At 37.2% G+C, this 9,632-nt stretch overlaps 1 long non-coding RNA gene across 1 annotated transcript; it reads left to right on the top strand.

Moving 5' to 3' along the window:
• Nucleotides 1–484: 484 nt before the first annotated feature.
• Nucleotides 485–2,997, top strand: LOC124889510. The gene is made up of 2 exons (XR_007048564.1): nt 485–1,373; nt 1,663–2,997. It is a non-coding gene; the product is annotated as an uncharacterized LOC124889510 (long non-coding RNA).
• Nucleotides 2,998–9,632: the final 6,635 nt, after the last annotated feature.

Genomic DNA, 9,632 nt, shown 5'->3' with positions numbered 1-9,632 from the left:
TCAAAATATTTATTTCGCCTGAATAGAAACTTTTCAAAAAATATTCATCTGTGCAAATTTGTCATTTTGAGTAACAATTATACATTATCGTATTCAGTTATATGAAATTACGTAATTTTGTTACTTAAATAATTATTTTATGAAATATCATATTTTAATCAAGGATTATTTTAAAAATAAGTTCAAACATTTGAAATCTTGATTTAAATATAATTTACTTTAAAAAATAATTTATCTGAATAAATATTTGTTTAATTTTATCAAATCAAGAAGCACAATATTAAACAAGGTGTTAATTCGTATCAAATTTTGATTTGATATAGTCAATTTATTAATTTGACTCTAATTGAAATCAAATTGACCCCAATTTGATACAATTGATCAATTCATATTCAAATTGGTTAGAATTTAAAGTAATTCCCTAAATTTCAATCCAAAATTTTAACCCAAATTCTCAAAACCCTTCATCCCAATTTAACCCATACAAAACCAGCCCCCACTAGCCCAAACCTTTTTAAACCAAGCCCAACCCATACAACAGCAATCACAACAATTCCTACCAGCCAAATTTCATCATAAGGCCAATACACATTTTTCCTTTACTAATCAGCCAACTATTGCTCCTAATTTCCCAGGCCCAAATATATACTGACCTGGACCACATCAAATATCCTCCTTATCCCCTCTTCTCCACAAGAACACCATATATTCAAAAACCAAAAATTAATGAACGATCCAGTCGCCAAATCAAACCATTTCAACGATGACCCGAACCCCAACCAGTTTGTTCTCGTCAAAATTCCCTCACCTTTACTCGAGTTCATAAAATCCTCATATGATTAGCATGATTTTTGATGCAAAATCAGTCCAAGAATCCTCTAGAAGACGCGTAGGTGTCCCCTTAACGGATAAATTCCTTAAATTTTGGTAACGACGGTATGATTTCATACATACTTTGTAGATTTTAATTGGATATGGGGGAGAATTCATTTTCCCCCAATTCTGGGGCGGAAAAATGGGCTTCAGGAATGGAATTTCAGAAGATGTTTTCCAGAAAAATTCCAAACAGACCCCTCCTAATTGGTTTCCTATAAATAGACCCCTTGGTCACTGTTCCCAGGAGGATTTTTTTTTTCTTTTGGGGATTTTTTTTCTTTTGGATTCTTCACTGGGAACCTAGGGGTCTAGGGTTGGGAAAATCAGAAGAGGCAAAAATCAGAGTCTCAAAAATTGGGGAGTGAAATTTGGTGTTCTAAAAGAACCCTTTCTAAGTTGTCTGGGTGCGAATGAAGAAACCTCTCTCCGGGAACCTTCCAGTAGCGGTGGTCGAGCTTTCATTATAGGTTCGAGTCCCGTTTTTTGCTCCGAAATAGGTAAACTCCTCGTTCTATTAATTTTGATATTTCTTTTCATTGTTCGTTAGCACCGTTATCAATCATAGAATGCCTGGAGTCACCTACTGCAGATGGCTTCGATGGTTATAAGATTTACTTGTAATGATTATCGGTGCATTTGTTTGTTGCATCGCTATTTGTATTCTAACCTTTCGATTAATCGTCAATCTCCCATCTGTCAGTTCGATGGGTTGAAGCTTACTGTCTCGTGGTGATGTTATTTTTTAGTCGTTAATGTCTTAACCATCTTCCTGAATATGTTGTTTAGGTCATTGCGACACTTTCTATCGGTGGATATCAACCATCGTTTTGGTAATAACTTTTCCTTGGTGAAAATTATACATATAATTTTCTTTCGACTTATCGTTTCATCCGCTTAACTATTAAATCAATTCTTTCTTCTCATAGTGGGTGTTTAGTTAGCCTTCAAACTTACTGCAACGTGGATTTTGAATAGGTCATCAAAATATTATTTCATATTTCAACATTAGGGTGCAATTTGCTACTATTTGACTAATTGCTTTGTATCCTGGTGTCACAATGCTAGTTTTACTATTCTTCTACGAATAAGTTGATGTTTGAGTTGCTTGGTTGCTGGAAAAAAAAATCCATAGTGACACCTCTGTAGCTGAAAGTTTCCTTCCTTTAACCTTGTGTTCCTTTCTTTAACATTATGTCAAGTGAACAAAATTTTCTTTTCACGGTTAAAGGTTTCTTCGGCCTCAACACACTTTTTCTCCTATCCGAAATTTGGATTGAAATTTTCTTTAATTTACCAATTAAAAGAAAAATTATTTTTGACCCATATCCTAATGTTTCAAGTCTCAGTGGAAAATCAAATACCATGTTCTAGTTTGGTGTTGCTTTGTGGTGATTCAAGATCATTAATGGATTATCCCTTTAATTCATTATATGATTGAGTAATCTGCTTAGTTTACTTCTCCCTATCTTCCCCTTCTCAATTAAAAAGAGGTCAAAATTTGGTTGAACCACGGTTGCAAGCTAATAAGTTTGATAAAGTGAAATTTTTCCTAATCTAATTCTATCATTTTGGTACACTTTTGTCATTATAGTCTTGTCTTCACCAATAGCTCTCTTCTCCAGTGATATTGCTCTCACTTGTTGCTCTCACTTATTGCTAGAGTTGTTTATCTTATCCGTCCTTTCCATGTTGCTTCGTTGCTGTAGTTGGAATGTTTGCTTTAATTCTAGAAACTTTGGGCCATTTGCTTCCGCATTATGTCACGTGACACCTTTGGATAGATACTGATTATTTTTCTTTTCTTTTTTGAATGAACTACCTTGGGAGTCCAATTTGGCTCTTTTTCCTTATATTACGCAACGGTCCATGGAGGCCCATCCTTTAGAGGATCTAAAATCGATTACATCAATCTTATGGTACAATACTAACGCAAGTAATCAAAAGGAGAAGAATGGGTTAGAGTCCCACATTGGAAGCTGCTACAAGATTCAAAATCTCATTTGTTATTTTATTTATTTACTTATTGTCATCTTTACTTATTTATTAATTTTCTTATTTATTTATTTGGACCTCGAAGCCAAAGTTGTACTTAATACAGGTGGAGCAAGATTCAAGCTAAAAGTTCAAAAACTAGATTAGGACAAGGACGGCGGTTTGGGCTTAAAAGCCTAAATCACTACTTCTCCCCTTTCCTCTTTCCCTTTTCCTTCTTGTTTACATGTTTCTTGCGAACCTAGTTGAATCCCTAACTAAGTTTCTAAAAAAATGATTTTTCCAAAGAAAAAGAAAAATAAATTTCCTAATCAATCACTTTTCGACAAAATTAATCTTTTCAAAATTAATCAAAAGACGATTTTTCAAACAGCTCGGATAACCGCAAGTTAGCGGATGCTTTAGGTGCCTAACACCTTCTTAAAACGTTAATAGGAACCACTTATCTAGAATATCTAACTTAAAATGATTTTCCTATTTTGAATTGTTCGAAGTAACTTTTATAAAGGTTTCTTAATTCATTTTCAAAATTAAGTGGCGACTCTCTTTCAAAAGTCAAAATTTCCATAAAACAGAAATGGGGACTCTGCTGGGGACCTAAATAGGTTCTAACCAAATTTTTTATTTCGTCTTTGATTAACTATTTATGTGTTTATGTGTTTATGTGTTTAGATTATGTAAAGTTTAATTATCGCATCTCATGGCATTTCCTGCATCTTATAAACTATTTTGGGGTTTCGTGGATGTCCCAGCCCTTGTTGTTTAATTCCAAAATATGTTGGAAATACGAACATCTTATCAGCACGTGAGTCACCTGACTTTGTTCGTATTTTCAAACTCAAGTTGTCTGCTTGAGAACCCGTGTTCAAACCCGCTCTATACACCTAGGATAGAATGAAACCAAAACCCTATTTTAGGCATGAGCCTAGGACGACCTAATACCCGAGCGGGATATTGGGCCCATTAGAATACCTGCCCTACGTCTATTGACCCTGAGTCAATTATAGACAAACCATATTTATGTGTTGAATAAAATGTATGCCTTTCTAATTCAATCCATTATCCTTTGGGGGTTGGGAAAAAACTTGATTTGCTTACTTTTGTAACAAGAATTGAAGCAAGTTAAGCAAGAAATTGATCGATTTGGGTGGTTGCATCTAAGGAACAATTTGAGCGCTGATGGATGTCACCAATATGAGAAGTGGATAAATATAAGAAGGCAAAGGTAGACGAAGAAGCATCCAGTAGCTAGTTTTTCTATTTTCCCTGTGCGGGAACTTATCCTTTTTCATGTTATTTCCCTTTTTCCCCAAAGATTGTATCCCTCTTTTGTTATCGTTTATATGCATTTATGCCTGTTTCGTGTCTATATAAGTTAGGGGATAATGGATTGACTTTAGGGAAGCATATACTTTCTTCAAAAATCGTTAAGCCTGAACCCTTGGCTCAAAAAGGGTCACCCCAGTTAAGATACACATTATTATAATGTTTTGTGTGCTTGTGGTGTTTATTTGGATCAAAGGAAAGTTTATCCACTATGCTCCTATGGATGAATTTGTCTAAGACTCAAACAATTCTATATGGTTATTATCTGTCAAATATTTTGCATTACTTATCACATACGGAAACTAACACATCTGCCTTTGAGTTGTTTTACTTTACAGATAATAGAAATTACTCCATGTTGATATAAGCTGGCAGAACATCCTCACTTCACCCGATCGAAAGCGCACAAAATCTCATCCCCTGACCATCATTCAAAAATGACTGGAAATGACGAGGAAAGTGCCCAGACTATTCGGGACAATGTGATAGCGGAACAGAATTAGATGATTGCGGAACTTGCAAAAAAGTTAGAGATGCTTCAGGAAAAAGTAAATCGCACTCGGTATTTGGCTAACTTGGCCATCACCGTCAATGCCCCCGCTCCAGAGGGACACGGGACTCCACTCCAAATCTCTCCGCTTAGTACACCTATTCTCGGAGATCATCCGAATAACATATCATCCATCTCCGCTCCTCCATTTGTCCAAAATACTAATCGTAAAAATAACCCAGACGCCTATCATCCACAAAATCCGTCTGTAACCCCACAGAACCAGTCTTCGAATCCATTTCCAAATCCTCAAAACACATTTTCAAATCCGCAAGATTCACTCCCAAATCCACAAAATATGTCAAACCTACCTTTGGATCCACCAAATTCATTTCCAAATCCACAAAATCCTTCTCAAATTCTGCTAAACTACTCGCAAAGTCTGCAGAGCCTTCCCAATTTACAAAACATCCTTCCCACTTGCCAACCAAATTTCTTTCATCCACAAAATCAAGCCTCCCTTCCAAATCCCCTTCAGGACATTGTATCCCCTGACACCTATGAACCCCTTCCTAATCTCGAGATGGACCATTACGAGGAGAAGGAGAAAGAGTGGAGGACCAAGAATAAAAGGAATTTTCTAGATATGAAGGAAGATATCACGAGGATCAAAGAGTCTCATGGATCTAGGGACCACGACAGTTTAGGGTATGATGAATTATGTGTTCACCCGGGAGTAGACCTACCAGATGGGTACAAAGTCCCTAAGTTTGAAATGTTTGACGGTATCAAAAACCCAATGACCCATCTGCGAAGGTACTGTGAGCAACTGGTAGGGATAGGGAAGAACGAGGCATTATTGATGCGCCTATTCAACCGAGGTTTAAGAGGTAAAGCCTTAGAGTGGTTCATGTCTCAGGAGCCAAAAAGATGGACTGGTTGGAAAGCATTGGCCAAGGGTTTCCTTGATAGGTTCACATTCAACATTGAATGAGTCCCAAACCGTTATTCACTAGATCGAATCAAACAGAAGAGCGACGAGAGTTTTTGAGACTATGCCTTTCGTTGGAGGAAGGAAGCTACCAAAGAGCAACCCCCCATGTCCGAGGAAGAAATGGTATCTGTTTTCTCTCGCGCATAGGAAAAAGAATTTTATACCAGGATAGTATCTGCGGTTCAAGCAACTTTCACAGATTTAGTAAAGATTGGGGAATCATTATTGGAAGGCATCCAAACAGGAAAAATTGCCAAAACTCCAACATTATTTGAATCTTCTGCATTTTCAAAGAAGCAAAGAGAGGATACGACTGCAGTCTTTACTAATTCGGTTGATAAGTTAAGAAGGAAATTCAAGCCTAGGAATATTCTTTCCTTCTCATCGTCATCAAGTTTTCAGCCTGTATTCTACGCTCAACCCCAGTGCCAAGTTACACAGCCAAATTATTAGCCTCATACTCAAGCTATTTTTCCAACTAACTAAATAAACGTCCAAACATATCCAAATTATCATCAAGAACCTCCTCCCATAAATCAGAAGCATTATAACCCTCCACGTCTAAAATTCAAAAAGAAACCTCCCCAAAACTTTACGCTGCTAGCTAAAAGTCATACCCAGCTCTTCGAAAGATTGATGAAAGCTGGTTATTTGCAACCGATCCAGCCAAATCCTATCGATCCCAACTCCCAGTTTTATCATCCCGATCAAAACTATGCCTATTATTCAGGAGCAATAGGGCACAGTACCGAGGATTGTATTAACTTGAAACATAAGATCCAAGATTTGATAGATCAGAAGGTCATCACATTTCAGTCGTCAACACAAAATATTAACAGTAATCTGTTGCCTAACCATGGGGGGCCTACAGTTAACATGGTTGAAATAGAGGGTGAATGGGCGTCTAGCAAGGCCATCGCTAAGGTAAATTCAGAAGGACTCGGAAGAACGGAGGAGGTGGAAAAGATAGAGAAAGTTGCGGCCACCTTAAGAAAGAATTTGAAAGGAATTATCAAGCCTATTATGGTCCCAGAAAAATCTTTTAAGCATGGAATAGAGTACCAACCAAGAAAGGAAGATGAGATCAAAGATAATTCAAAGGAGAGTCTGTTTAGTCCTTTGCCGCTCTTGTACCAGTCATTTCCCATACATGAGATGTAAAATGATAATAGTCTTGGGGATAGGATAGGAGATCTGTTCCAAGAATACAATGCTCTACCAGATGATTTCCCAAAGTTCGGTGGGATGAAGAAGGTTGCACATGGAGAGGCTTTACAAAATTGGACTTCCACTCTGCTCCTAATTCATCGCTCTTCGCAGTAGATGAAAGGGCAATTACTAATAGTTTTTAAAATTAGTACTAATCCGGAGGCCCCGTAATCCACCCTTTTATGTCAGAAAATTTTGTTTCGTGCTTTACAACTTTCAAAAAGGCATGGGCCCACATTTGTGTGGGTTATAAGCCATAGTTTTTATTTATTTTTCCAAAAGGCCCCCTTTATTTAAGAATTTATTTTTTAAATATGATTATCTAGCATGGTTTATTTTGGTAGCAATAATTTAAAAACCTGCCAATGTCATGTCCTGTCAAGGGTTAGACAAACAAGATAAAGGAAATAATGATAAACAGAAAAGGTGATGAGGAGCAGTTAGTAGTAGATACAAAGGAATATGAAAATCAAAAGAAGCCCAACCTGGAGGAGCCCTAATCCTACCTAAGATGGATGGTGAAGAGTGGACCAAACCAATCAATTCTAATGCGGTAAAGATATATCATGCTTGAAAGATGTTATAGTTTTTATTTCTTGGCTTATTTGTAATTGCCTTTATAATAGTATCAATTTTATGATGTGTAATCGCCTAGAATCCTTTTCCTTTATGTACGAACTACGTTTGACCTAAATTCCTAAGAAAGGGATACGTAGGCGGCCTATGTCGGCTTCAGTCAACCCCTTAGGATAACTTATCCTTTTCTCTTATGTATGAACTACGTGATGACTTGAATTCCCAATAAAAAGGATACGTAGGCGGCCTATGTAATCTTTGATCAACCCATCAATTTCTTTTGAATATCCCTAGCATAGGCCTGAACTATATTTGACCTTATTCCTACTTCAACGGGATACGTAGGCGCCCCAACCGCTCGGTCATATAACCCCAGGAAATGGAAACTGGGGCAGAATTTTCGAGAAGGAATCTCAAAAATTCACAAGAGAAGATCAACATCCAATAAAGAGAATGAAGATCAGAAAAGACTTCAGGTCCACTCAAATTGGTATCATCTCAAACAACCTTAAACTGGGGCAGAATTTTCGATAAGGAATCTAAAAAATTCACAAGAGAAGATCGACATCCAACAAAGAGAATGAAGATCAGCAAAGACTTCAATCCACTCGGATTGGTATCATCTCAAACAATCTTAAACTAGGGCAGAAATTTTGAGGAAGACCTCAAAATTTCCACCAAATGCCAGAACATATTTCAAATTCTCCAGCACCAGAGGTTAAAGTCAAGATTTTGAAGCTACCAATGGTAACGAAGACTAGGTAGACTCAATTTTTGGCTATGACAGAACTACTTAAAGAAATCCTCCAACAATGATCATGAGTTTTAGAAACCATCCGCCAAATATAGTCAAAACCACGAGGAAGACATTTGTTGAGCTGGTGCATGACATGAATGGCAGAGATTTTTTAAAGTTTTACAGAATTTTTCAAAATTATTTACAAAAATTTAAGATTATTTTCAAAAATCTTACGACTCACTTATTTAGTACTTGCTTAGACATCATTTGGGATGGAGTGTCAGGGTAGAAGTCCCGCTATGGTGGAATGCCCAAGAGATGGCAAGGAGCAAATCAAGGATCGAAGAAGGTCAACATGGAGTAATTTCATTCAACTAATCATTTTTCTGTGGATGCAGGGATTAATACGCAAAATGAGAGTCTCTTTCAAAAATCTCCGAGCAAATTAGGATCCACAACAGATCATTAATGCCCAAGAATGGTATTTTAGGGCAGCCTTAAAAATAGGTTTAATGCCTATTTATTGAGGACCTTTTGATTTGTCCATCTCATTTCTTGAGATCGTAGGCGACAAACAAAAGCACTTTGTCTTCTTTACACGTATTGTATTTAGAATTTTCCTAAAAATTGTCTCTAGTAAAAGCAACTTTGTGTCTACTAATAGTCTACCTTGAGTACAGGTACCTGTAGAAAGCAGGACACTAACAAATGAAGCCAGGTAAAATCATTTTATCATTGCCACAATGGCTATTGCATATCATCGCCACAATGGTTGTTGCATATCATTGCCACAATGGCTATTGTATATCATTGCCACAATGATTGTTTCATATCATCGCCACAATGGTTGTTGCATAGCATTGCCATAATGGCTATTGTATATCATCTCCACAATGGCTATTGCATATTATCGCCACAATGGTTGTTGCATATCATCGCCATAATGGTTGTTGCATATCATCACTACAATGGCTATTGCATATCTTACCATAAAGGCTATTTTATATCATTGCCGAGAGGGTCATTTCATATCATTGCCGAGAGGGCCATTGCATATCATTGCCGAGAGGGCCATTGCATATCATCGCCAAGAGGGCCATTGCATACCATTGCCGAGAGGGCCATTTCATATCATTGCCGAGAGGGCCATTTCATATCATTGTCAAGAGGGCCACTGCATATCATTTCCGAGAGTGCCATTGCATATCATTTCCGAGAAGGCCATTATATATCATTGCCGAGAAGCCCATTACATATCACGACTACAAAGGCTATCACATATCATCATCAAACAATATATGTTGGCGCGCTAGACACCACGCTGGTGTCGAGGATATCAACAGCATTTAATATCTATTGATGCGCTAGACACAATGCTGGCGTCGAGGCTATCAGCAGCATTCAATATATCTGTCAACATGCTAGACACA

The sequence above is a fragment of the Capsicum annuum genome, chromosome 12 (assembly GCF_002878395.1).
Source record: "Capsicum annuum cultivar UCD-10X-F1 chromosome 12, UCD10Xv1.1, whole genome shotgun sequence".
Lineage (NCBI taxonomy): Eukaryota > Viridiplantae > Streptophyta > Magnoliopsida > Solanales > Solanaceae > Capsicum > Capsicum annuum.
This window is presented reverse-complemented; position numbering and strand designations above follow the sequence as displayed.